Genomic DNA, 12415 nt, shown 5'->3' on the forward strand with positions numbered 1-12415 from the left:
CAAAGGCAGGACTCTTGGAAAGGCACAGGACCCTGAGACATGGGATGGGAATGTCTGAGCTAATGCACTTGAAATCTTGAATGCCAGATCCCTGTGAAATCTCTGCAGCTGCTATCACAGTCTACTCTTTTTTGTTACAGGGTAGTCCCCCACCCCACCTTGATTGAAGATGATGAAAAGCAAGGGGGAAGATCCTCGCCCTTAACAAGATAATACACACTTTCTGAAATGCCTACTCCATATCCCTTCCTTGACACACACAAATAACTAGGATTAAGTCATATCATAAATTTGCCAGGAAGGTAATAGGCTTACTAAGAGAGAAAAGAACTATTCCCTAAAGAAGCCACAGGACCTAGCCAACATGTACCAGCAGGATCTGATAGATGAGACTACATCTTGAAGGCACTGGATCAAGGGAGGTGGTAAAGTGGTATAAAAGAAAGTTTATTGATATAGAAGTACTGTCCCATGATACAAAATTTAACACCCTGGCAAAGACCCAGTCATGCTTGAATAGTTCTTGGAAACTTGAGGAAAGCATGTAAGGTCAACATGGAAGAAAGGCCATGGAAGACAATAAAATAGATGATCAAATGCTGAGAGAAAGGAATGTGATAGAAGGAATGTATTATGCAATGCCAGAAAACCAACTTGCTGACTATGTTCTGTGGGCAGCATGGGGAAAAGCGTTTACCAAAGCAGTAAAAAAATGCACTGGTTAGAGGCACAACTGCATCCCTGAGAATCTCAGAAATGGCTGTGTTCTACAGGCCAGGGCTAACAGTGGGTAATGATCTTACGGAACTGGGCTCCCTGACATCAATAATAACGATAAAATCCCAAAATCAAAGAGGTTGGATGGTGCATTTAAATACTAGAATCAAAAGGGAACAAGTTTTCTAATAAAATGCAAGGTCATTGCAGCAGTCAAAAAGCTCTGGAGGTAATAGAACATGTCACACAGACAGTATAGATGAGTAGGCAACAAGGTTAATGTTCACTTTATACAGTCTACATAAATCAAAAATCAATGATCAGAAGACTGAGGAAAACTGTCCCAGTAAATCGTCACACTCACTTTTCCAGCTTCTGGACCTAAGCACTCAGACCCAGATCCCGCAGACTGAAGTACAGACCATGTCCCCAGGAGAAACCTGCCGTCCTATGGCAAGTGCCTTCACTAATGCTATCGTCAGTCCTTTTCCAAAAGGACACAGGGCCCTTTAAATGAGTAACCAGACAGTGGGGAAAGGAAAATACCAAAATACTTTACGACTGGTACACAATGTGCAAGCTGATAAGACACTGGGAGACCCATCATCCCTCTTTTAGAGAGGGGGTACAGGAGGACTGAGTAATGAATGAAGCCCTGGCTCAGATCTGGGTTACAGTGCGTCCAGTGGGTCCATGACCCACCCAGCGGTCATTTGCCCTGTTTTCTAAATGATAATTGGGAGGGATATATGGCAGAAACCACACACCAACTTCTTGCCGTGTGAGGTAAGAGCTATCACAGTGGGGAAGGACACATGGAAGTCTCTAAGCCCTCCCCATTCTGTCACCAAAACAGTCATGCACCATGTAATGACATTGTGATCAACCATGAACCTGAAATATGACAGTGGTCCCAAAAGATTATAACGGACCTGAAGAATTCCTATCACCTAGTGACGATGGAGCCGCCGTACCATCTTAGTGCAATGAATTACTCATGTCATTGTGATGATGCTGGTGTAAACAATCCTACTGTACCGCCAGTCATATGAAAGTTCAGCACATGCAATTACGTACAGTATATAATCCTTGATAATGACCATAAACAACTGTGGGCCTGGTTTATATAGTTAGTGTACTATCTTTTTCATCATTATTTTAGCATGTACTCCTAATTACAAAAAAAAGAAAAGTTACCTGTAAACAACCTCAGACAGGTCCTTCAGGAGGAGTCCAGAAAGAAGACACTGCCATCACAGGAGACAACAGCTCCCTGCGTGTTATTGACCCTGGAGACCTTCTCATGGGAGAGGATGTGGAGGTGGAAGACAGTGATATTGATGACCCTGACTCTGTGTAGGCCTAGGCTAATGTGTGTGTCTGTGTCTTAGTGTTTAACAAAAAGTTTTAAAAAGTAAAAAATCAAAATCAAAATTTTAAAAATAGAAAAAAACTTAAAGAATAAAAATGTAAACATGAAAATACAGCTGTACAAGGTGTGCTTTAAGCTGAAGCTAAACATTGTTAGAAAAGAATTCAGAAATTTAAAAAATTAGCTTATAAAGTAAAAACATTACTATAAGCTCAGGTTAACTTATTACTAAGAAGAAGGTTTTTGTTTCATAAATTTAGGGTAGCCTAAGGCACAGTGTTTATAAAGCAGTGTGCAGTAATGTCCTAGGCCTTCACATTCACTCACCACTCACTCACTGACTCACCCAGAGTAGCTCCTAGTCCTGCAGTGCCCTGTATGGGTGTAACGTGTTTTTTTTCTTTTATGTAATATTTTCACTAAACCTTTTCTATATTTATATGTATTTAGGTAGAGAAATACTCAGCATTATGTTACAGATGCCTGGAGTATTCAGCACAGTACCATGGTGCACAGGTTTGTAACCTAGGAGCAACAGGCTACACCATTTAGCCCAAGTGTGCAGTAGGCTGTACCACCTAGATATGTGTGAGAACACTCTAGGGTGTTTGCACAATGATGAAATCACCTAATATACACGTTTCTCAGAACATATCCCCATCGGCAAGCAACACATGACTACAGTAAATCAAGCACAGTTTAGCATACTGAAAAAATTTCAGAGATTATTATTACCGTTAAAAATATAGAGCACAACAGGGCTGGCCCCCAACATAACCCCATTAACTCACCAGTTTAACGGAAAGCAATCCAGAGAGATACTAAAAGATTGGCAGTAGAGTGTCACAAACTCAGCCACGTGGTAATCCCAACTGCAGTCTGTGCCACACAGGGCATCTCTGCTAGCGTAGAGCCGCACTGCCTCAGGTGTATGTCGTGCCGCCACTGAGCTGATAAATGCATTCCTTTCCACCCCTACTGACGAAGAAGATACGACAGAGTTTGCATTCACTTGGAACACACAAAAATATAATTTATAGTTCATCTCTCTGAGACGACCTGACCACCTGGGTACCTTGTCCACTACAGTGATGATTTTCATCACATCATTTCAGAGGATGAGAGATAAATTTTATGAAGATGTAGGGCCTCACCATTTTAGTCAATATTTGTTCAGGACGTACTGGACCCTTCATTGTGAGACTCAGGCAAGAAGGCATGAAGGACCCCAGAAGCATGCCAATGTACCCCTGAAGGTATCAGGGTTAGGAAAAAAGGTACATGATCATAGGGTACAAAGTAACCATACAGACAGAGCTTTCCATTATGACCAGTGTTGTGTAAGACTCCCCAGATGACATTTCATCACATCATCATCACATCATCAAAAGTAATTTACATCACATCATTTCAGAGGATGAGAGATAAATTTTATGAAGATTTAGGGCCTCGCCATTTTAGTCAATATTTGTTCAGGATGTACTGGACCCTTCATTGTAAATAAAAAATTGCTGCATCTGACACTTCTTATCAGGTTCAAGGAAGCATTATGCCTATGAGCCATTCTAGGCCTTGGGAATTTCCATACTGGGGTTCAATCCATTTATTAGGCATATTGGTCAGGGTTCTCCAGAGAAACAGAATCAATAGGATGTATAGAGAGAGAGAGAGAAAGAGAGGAAAGAGAGAAACATTTATTCTAAAAAATTAACTCACATGACTATGGAGGTTAAGTCCATGATCTCAGGGTAGACAGGAAAATAAGAGGCCAAGAAAAATGCTGCTGTTGCAATTTTTTTGATGGCAGTCAAGGCTGATGGCCACCTGCTAGCAGAATTCCTACTTTCTCAGGCAAGGTCAGTGTTTGTTCTATTCAGGCCCTCATCTGATTGGATGAGACCCACCCACATTACAGACGGCAATATGCTGGACTCAAGTCCACCAATGTAAATGTGAATCTCATCTGAAGAAACACTCTCACAGACACATTCAGAATAATGTTTGACCAAATATTTGGATACCGTGGCCAGCCATGTTTACATAAAATTAACCAGCATACCAGTTAACATCAAAGGTTGCTACATTTCAAGGGGGCCCAAAAGAGAAAGTCCAAGCTGAAGGCAAGAAGTCCTGTTGTTATAGTAGGTAGCTAGTCAAGCAGGAGCAAGGCAGGAGAGGGCCCTCCCACCCCAACAAATGTCAGAAGACCATCTGGTCAGGTGGTTGTTCCACTGTCTCTGTAAAATAATAATTGGTCACAGCCAGCACCGGGAAAGGCAGTCTCTCAATAAATAGAAATACCAAAAGCTGGTGATAAGATCTCAGAAGTTGGGGAGTGGACCCAAGGATGCGCATTAAGAGGCAAAATGGTAGAGTTTAACTGGTATGTGACCTCCTAGGGATATTCGACTGGTAAGGGAAGAACACCTCAAGTGAGCATGTGGATAACTCCAGTGAACACACTCTGCATGCCCCCTCCCAAGCGCTAGCAGGCCACTGTGCATGCAGACAGCCCACCCCAAGCAAAGAATCAGGCAAGAAGGCATGAAAGACCCCAGAAGCATGCCAACGTACCCCTAAAGGTATCAGGGTTAGAAAAAAGGTGCGTGATCATAGGGTACCAAGTGACCATACGGACAGAACTTTCTATTATGACCTGTGTTGTGTAAAACTCCCCATATCACAGTATCAGAGCAAAGCAAAAACAACTTGTAAAATGCAAATGTTACATCTGAGACCGGGCATGAATAGGGCCAGAAGACACAGATAGCCTACATGAACAAGTGGTCCGGAACCCGACATGATCCACCACTATGGCATGGGTGCAAATCTTTTAGTTCAAATCTTTAGCCATATGGAGTGTCCTTTATCACCAGCTCACCAAGGGAGAGAGGATTTGTTTTAGTTCATAAATGGATTGGCTCCCCAGCTGGGAGCCAGCAAGAAATTGACTGCCATTGCTCTCTAGTTTTATAGCAGTGAGGATAAATCCTCCCAGTGGGCAGAGCTGAGGGCAGGCTCTGCATGGAAAGAGAAGTGATCCAAGGTAAGAATGTGTAACACATGGGAGGTAACAAATGGCTAAGCTGGTTAGTTGGGGCCTGGAGGGAAGATTGAAAGATAGATACAAGGAAGTCTGAAGAAAGGCATTTAGGTGGCCTGATAAGAGTGGGCAAGAAATATGAAGACGTTTTTATCTTATGGTAACGTGTACCAGAGATTATCCCCCAGGGAAGGTGTACTATACAACCATGCAGATACATTTGTCAGCCAATCGACACTGCCAACCTCTGCCACTAGCCATTCAGGCCTGGCACAGTGGGAGCATGAGCAGAGTAGCCATGGCCGCCGGGATGTGGATTTCATAAACATGATTGAGTGAATCACTGGCCACCTGATTGAGCTCAATCTCTAGTGCATCTCCCCTCCTTGGAGGTGGAGCTGTCCCAAAATTTCAACCTTCTAATTATGTAATGGCTCCCAGTCTGAAGCCATCTAGGGGCTCACCCTGAGTTACTTCATTCGTATAACAGAGACAGTCTTACCACTCAGGAAATTCCAAGCCATTCTGAGCTCTGTACCAGGAACTAGGAAAAAAGAACAGATGCGTTCCTTATACCACTCAAGGCGACTGCCCCTCCTTGAAGGCAGCCTGCATCCAATATGCTGCTCAAAGGGAGATGTGAGCTTAGAGTGAAGGCATAATTGTCTCATGGTGGAACAACTCTGAAGAGCCATCTGGCTCCAAAGCTCCTCTGGCATCAGCGGTAGCTTTTATTACAGTTTAAGTTCTCCGATTATCAGGAGGCATTGACGTGGAAAAGCAATCTCCAATAAACTTTCTTCATGCCTGCCTTTTTTTTACTCTACTTCCAAGGTAATCTAACCTAAGACAGTTTTCATCGACTGGCAGGATGAAATTCAGACATCTAAGGAAACAAGGTCATTCATGTGCTCGCTACCTAGTTATCTAACATCAATTTGTAGAATCTTTGAACTTTACACTTCCGCCATATTGAATTTCACTCTAAAGTCCCTGAACTCCTGCATTTAGCTGGTGAGTTGTGTTAGCTGGTGCGCTGGGTTAATGGGCACTCTCCAGCCCTCTGTAAACTATGCTGGCTGCTTGCTGCAGGTGGACTACTCATAAAGATCCCCACACAGCTGTGCTTCCCCAGTTGTATTAGTGCACGCCTGGAAACAGTTCTTCCCGAAATGGTTTATGCTAGCACTTATTGTCATTGCCATAGTATAATTTAATTTAAAACTACATAAATCAGTAAAACAGGAAGATAAAAAAGAGATTGTTTCTATGAAAACTAAATTGAATGTATTAAAAAGGCTTGACAGAGGTGAATTTCTGATTATAATGGCTCTCTAATTTGGATGAAACAATAATAAAACAGTGAGAAAAGGGTATAACTCTTTAGAAAATGTTCTCAAGAAGCTTGTTTCCCCATGACTTCAATTTCTCACTCCACTTGAAGAGAAACAATAATTCAGAGGGTACATTAAGGATGTATGTTACACAGGAGAAAAATGTAGAACAGTATATATATATATATATATATATGATCAAGCAAAGTTACCCTTTATAAAAAACTGGACAAACATAAGTACACTTACATGTTTTAATGTAAGATGAAATGTTTAAAGTACTTGTGTCTTTCTTTAATAATAACCTGTGTTAACCAGCAGTCTGAACCTGAACCAGTCAGGCTCACATCACATGAGGACACCTCCACTGGGCGCTCATTCCCTCAGGCTACCCACTGCACTTCTGTCTAGGCCTTTCCACACATTGCTCAAAGTCCTGAAAGCTCTCCCACCCTTTCAAAACTCAGCTCAGCCATCACTTCCTTCAGGGAGCTTTCCCAGACTTCCTAAGATTTCACAGGCTCCTCCTTGCCCTCTGGATCATCTCATAAGTACTCGGGGTATTGCATTTGTCTGCTTATTTGTCTTCCCCATAAAACTATAAGCAATGCCTGCCTCTCAGTCCTCCTTGCAGAACTGTGCTCAGTATGGTCTGGCACAGGGTCAGAATTCAATAAATATTTTTTCATTAATAAGTTCATGCATAATTTGTCAATATTCCATTTTCTTTCCATAAGAAATTTGCACACAAACCCACATCCCCCTTTTTTTTCTGGCTGCTGTCCTCTCTCCCTTTACATAAGAAAATGAACTTGTAGATGTTAGGGACATTTGCAGATGGTAGAAAGTGAAGTAAAGGTAACTGCGAACTTTAGAGAAGAAACTGGAAAACAGAATCTCGAACATTTACCAACAATAGCCAAGAAAGGTAATTAACACAGGTTTTATGATAGCATCCTTATAGCATTTTTAAATTAATGAAAAGGAATTGCAACTTACCTCAATGAAATGTATCTTTGGAGGAAAAAATATATATTGATGGGTTTTACTAGCTTGGGTAAAAGAAATATAGACATAAGGTTATTTCTCCCTATCTTTCTGTTTTTGGAAATAAAGCCCAAATTGTCCCCCATGAAAATGCCCACAGCTGCCAGATCTTTTTTCTTTGATTTTTTTCTTTCGTTTTTTTATTCCTATAAATATCTTGAGAACATATACGATGGTTATAATAATCCTCATATTCTAATTCTATGTAATCAAATTCATATAACGGCCCTTTAGTGATTAAGGAAGAAGATTACACTTCTTCAAGAAGAGAACTGACCATTGCCTTCAGAAAAAAAGGTGCAATTTGTAATTTACTGTGACGCTAGTAGCAAACTGCGTTAATTAATCTGCCCTCCACACACATCATTTCACCACTTCTAGGGGGATCAAACAAGTTTTGGTGTACTTTGTGTAGAACTGGTTACCTGACAATACATTTCTATAATAACTGAAAATTTCAGTAATATTCTTGACAGTATTGCAAAGTCAGTACAACGACATTGTGCCAACTGGATTTCAACTGGAAAGTAACCAGGATCCTCTGTCATTTGTGACTCAGTGTTTTTTAGTTGGCAGAATCCTGCTGGCTCCCCTCCTCCCCTTCCTCCAGTAGAATCTCCATTCAGAAAAGATGCCACTGCAGGAGGTTAGTGGCAATGTCCCAAGCAGAGATGTGCACTTACCTACTTATTATGAAGTCCGAGGTTGCTGCTCTACCAAGCAGAACAGAGAACAAACAAACAAGAACATTAATAACAACAACAAAAAGAGAATTCTTCAGTTTCTCAGCATTTAGGGAATTTCTTAAGAGTTCAAGAAAAATCCTCAGAAGCCGTACATGTTTTCAATTCAGAGTTACTAATAGGAAGAGTTAATAAAGACTTGTAGGCCGGGTGCGGGGGCTCACGCCTGTAATCCCAGCACTTTGGGAGGCCGAGGCGGGCGGATCACAAGGTCAGGAGATCCAGACCATCCTGGCAAAGACGGTGAAACCCCGTCTCTACTAAAAATACAAAAAATTAGCCGGGCGCGGTTGCGGGCGCCTGTAATCCCAGCTACTCGGGAGGCTGAGGCAGGAGAATGGCGGGAACCCGGGAGGCGGAGCTTGCAGTGAGCCGAGATCGCGTCACTGCACTCCAGCCTGGCGGACAGAGCGAGACTCTGTCTCAAAAAAAAAAAAAAAAAAAAGAGTCGTAGCAGATGCAGCCAACTTAGCGTTTGCCTGTGGAAGGAAACCAGGAGTACCTGGGAACTTGGGGGGTAGCCCTTTATCCACAACGGAGTGGGTCAGTGGCATAAATAATCGACTACTTTGTGCCTGACAAAGTTCCTTTCCCTGGGGCCTCTTTGGTAGCATATTCTGATTGGTCTCCTGCCCTTTTCCTCCCAGCTAGGGTGACCAACCACCCTGGGTTGCCTGGGACTATACCCGCTTTAGCGCTGAAAATTCCACATTCTAGAAAACTCTTGGACAGTTGTTCATCCTGTGCTTTCCTGATCCTGTACCACCACATCTCCTGAGAACGCTCCCCAATGAGTTGCTTTCACAGGAACCCTCATCTTGGGATCTGCCTCTGGGAAACCCAAGTGAAGAAAACAATCCTTAAAAACATTGGCTACCTAATAAGAAAACCTCTTTAACCATCTGCACATCCACCAGTACAACAGATCACTTCAACAAGCAGAATCAGCCCTCGAAACACTTACAAGGAAGGGAGGTTGATCTCTTAAGACACAAGCAGACCTTGTCCACTTTTCACCACGCCCACTGCCACCTCCGACTACCAAACCATTATCATCACCTCTTGCTGGGACAACTGCAGTAGCCACCTTGGGTCCCTCTTCTTCTGCTCCTGTGCCTGCAGTTTATTCTCAGAGTAACTTAGCTAAACTATAATCCAGTTCACGGCACTTATTTTCACAAACCCCTACAGTTACTCCTTAGCTTACTCCCAGTAAAAGTGACAGTTCTGCTGGCACGGTGGCTTACACCCATAATCCAAGTACCAGAGTACCAGAGGCTAAGGCCAGGAGTTTGAGTCCATCCTGGGCAACATAGATAAAAAGAATAAAAGGGTTTTTTTGTGAGTACTTTTAAAAATTATTTTTATTTTTGTTTTTTGAAATGGAGACTTGCTCTGTCACCCACGCTAGAGTACAGTAGCACAGTCATAGCTCATTGCAGCCTGGACCTCCTGGGCTCAAGCAATCTTCTTGCTTAAGCCTCCTGAGTAGCTGGGACTGCAGGCATGGACCACCACACTGGCTAATTATTTTTTTTGTTAGAGATGGGGATCTCACTATGTTGCCCAGGCTGGTCTTGAACTCCTGGGCTCAAGCTCCCCCACTGGCCTTCTAAAGTGCTGGGATTACACGTGTATGCTACCACCCAGCCAGAAGTTTTTTTTAGTAAGAAAAAGTGAAAGTCCTTACCATGAGCCCATGGTTCCCCAGTAGGCTGCTCTGACCTCTCCTTCTGTCTCACTCTGGCCACCTGGATCTGTGCCAGATGTGCCAGCCCACCCGAGGGTCAGAAGCTTACTCTCCCCTCAGTCTGGAAGGTGACTCACTTCTTTTGGATCTTGACTCAAGTCACCACCTCAGCAAGCCCTCGTCTGGGGTCCCAGCTAAAAGGGACATGCCCTCTCCTCCAGGGGCAGCCAAGCTCTGTACTGCTGCCACCCCTCTTTTTGCACCACTCTTTTGCCTTCTGTCCTTGCATCTGCCCTGCAGGGTGTAAGCGCCCTGAGGGCAGGTCTGTCTGTCTGTTTGTTTGTTTCATTTCACATATTGTTTATTTAATAGCAATACAATGAGATTGCATTAAATTAGAAAAAACTTAGGTAAGATGTATGATTCCTTTGCTTCAACTAAGACAGGTGCCCATGTACATGGATTTCCCAGACACACAGCCAGCTTCCTTCCTCCTGATTACCTGTGACCAGTGACAAAGAAAGGCATGACAGGGAAGTTGAAGGACCCAGCTGGATGCCTCCATATGAGAGAACTTTTAGTGACATTTCAAAAACTCACACTTCCACTTTAACAATTAAGAAACACACCAATCCAGCCCAGAGGTTTTTGTATGTAGTGAGGAAGCACGGGGGAGGTGGTCAGGAGACTGCAATAATTATCCTCCTTCACACACAAAAGAAGAAATATGTCCTTAGATGTAACCATTGTGCTATTCTTCCTTATCCAGGAGTCCTTACAGACTCCCAGAGCCCAGTCCCAAGAGTTGTCCACATCCAGGTCCCAGTAGTGTTTCCCAGAGGAGAAACCCTGGGCTCCCAATGCAGCAATCTAGTCAGATCTGTCAGAATTCAAAGATCCATCTTCCTGGTCACGTCTAAGCCACAAACTTCCCATATCCTCAACCAGCCTGGTACTGTGATTGGTTACTTCATTACTGAAGGAAATCTCCACCATGGAAAGAAGATAATGTTCCAATCTAATGCCGTTTATAAATTCCTTTTTTAATGTACTAGCCAACATTTTATTAAATACTTATTATTTACCATGAAAATACATTAATGGGCAAATCATCATATAAATCGTTTTTTATTTTTATTTCTTTTTTATTTTTTATTTATTATTTTTTAATTTTTTTTTTTTTTTTTTTTTTTTGAGGCGGATTCTTGCTCTGTCGCCCAGGCTGGAGTGCAGTGGCACGATCTTGGCTCACTGCAACCTCCGCCTCCTGGGTTCAAGCGATTCTCCTGCCTCAGCCTCCTGAGTAGCTGGGGTTACAGGAGCCCGCCACCACGCCCGGCTAATTTTTGTATTTTTAGTAGAGATGGGGTTTCACCGTGTTGGCCAGGCTGGTCTAGAACTCCTGACCTTATGATCCACCCACCTCGGCCTCCCAAAGTGCTGGGATTACAGGCATGAGCCACCGTGCCTGGCCTATTTTTTAAATTTTACTTTAAGTTCTGCAATACATGTGCAGAGTGTGCAGTGACTCTGCCTGGTGCCCACCACTCACCCCAGTCCTTGAGAGTGCCAGCTCACAGCAAATGCTGTCATGACTGGTGGTTGTTCTTTCTTGTCTCTCCATCCTCCTACCTCTGCTGAGCCTCTTGAGACCAAGGTATGGCGTCAGAGGCCCTAGCTGAGTCCCCACATGGTTGCTTGCCAGTGACCACCAGTGATACACACAGCTGCTCCTGCCCCATGCCTGAGCAGCCTAGGGATGCAGTACACTTCCCTCCAGACATCCCCTCTAAGGTGAACAGGAGTGCAGTTGGAAAACAATAATCCACATCAAAACAGAATATCCAATGGAAGAAAACGAAACTCAAAGCCATGTGGGTGCATTTGGGCAAAGTCAGCAGGAGAAGCATTGCTCATCCCAGCCCAGAGGCATGCACCTTTGATGACATCTTAGACTTCAGGTATAAGACAGCCACAGCCCAGCATAGCACAGGGCTTCTCAAAGTGAGTTCCCCAGACCAACAGAGCCAATATTACCCGGAACTTGTTTAAAATGAAAGTTATCAGGTCCCGCCATAATCCCTAGGTCTACTGAATCAGAAAGTCTGCGGGTGGGTCCAGCAACAGGTGTCTAGACCATCTAAAGCCCCCACAGGAGATTCGGACACACTGAGTCTAGAATCACTGGCCTCACAGGTAGTTCACATTGGGAATTAGCCATCTAGAAAACTCTTACTAAGGTTGTTTCATTGCAATCCCCTAGACCAGTGTTTCTCAACCTTGCCACTATAGACATTTGGGGCCGGATAATTATTTGTTATAGGGGAGTGCCCTGTGCCTTGTGGGATGTTTAGCAGCATCCCTGGACCCTCCGTGCTAGATGCTAGTAGCACCCCCTCACCTCTACCAGTTGTAACCAGCAGGTCGATCGCCAGGCTTTGCCAAAAGCCTCTTGAAGGACATAATCAC

General features: G+C 43.5%; 1 pseudogene; it reads right to left on the bottom strand.

Moving 5' to 3' along the window:
* Nucleotides 1–10444: 10444 nt before the first annotated feature.
* LOC105542967 lies at nt 10445–11008 on the bottom strand (annotated as a pseudogene).
* Nucleotides 11009–12415: the final 1407 nt, after the last annotated feature.

The sequence above is a fragment of the Mandrillus leucophaeus genome, unplaced genomic scaffold, assembly GCF_000951045.1.
Source record: "Mandrillus leucophaeus isolate KB7577 unplaced genomic scaffold, Mleu.le_1.0 Scaffold271, whole genome shotgun sequence".
In the NCBI taxonomy this organism is placed as follows: Eukaryota; Metazoa; Chordata; class Mammalia; order Primates; family Cercopithecidae; genus Mandrillus; species Mandrillus leucophaeus.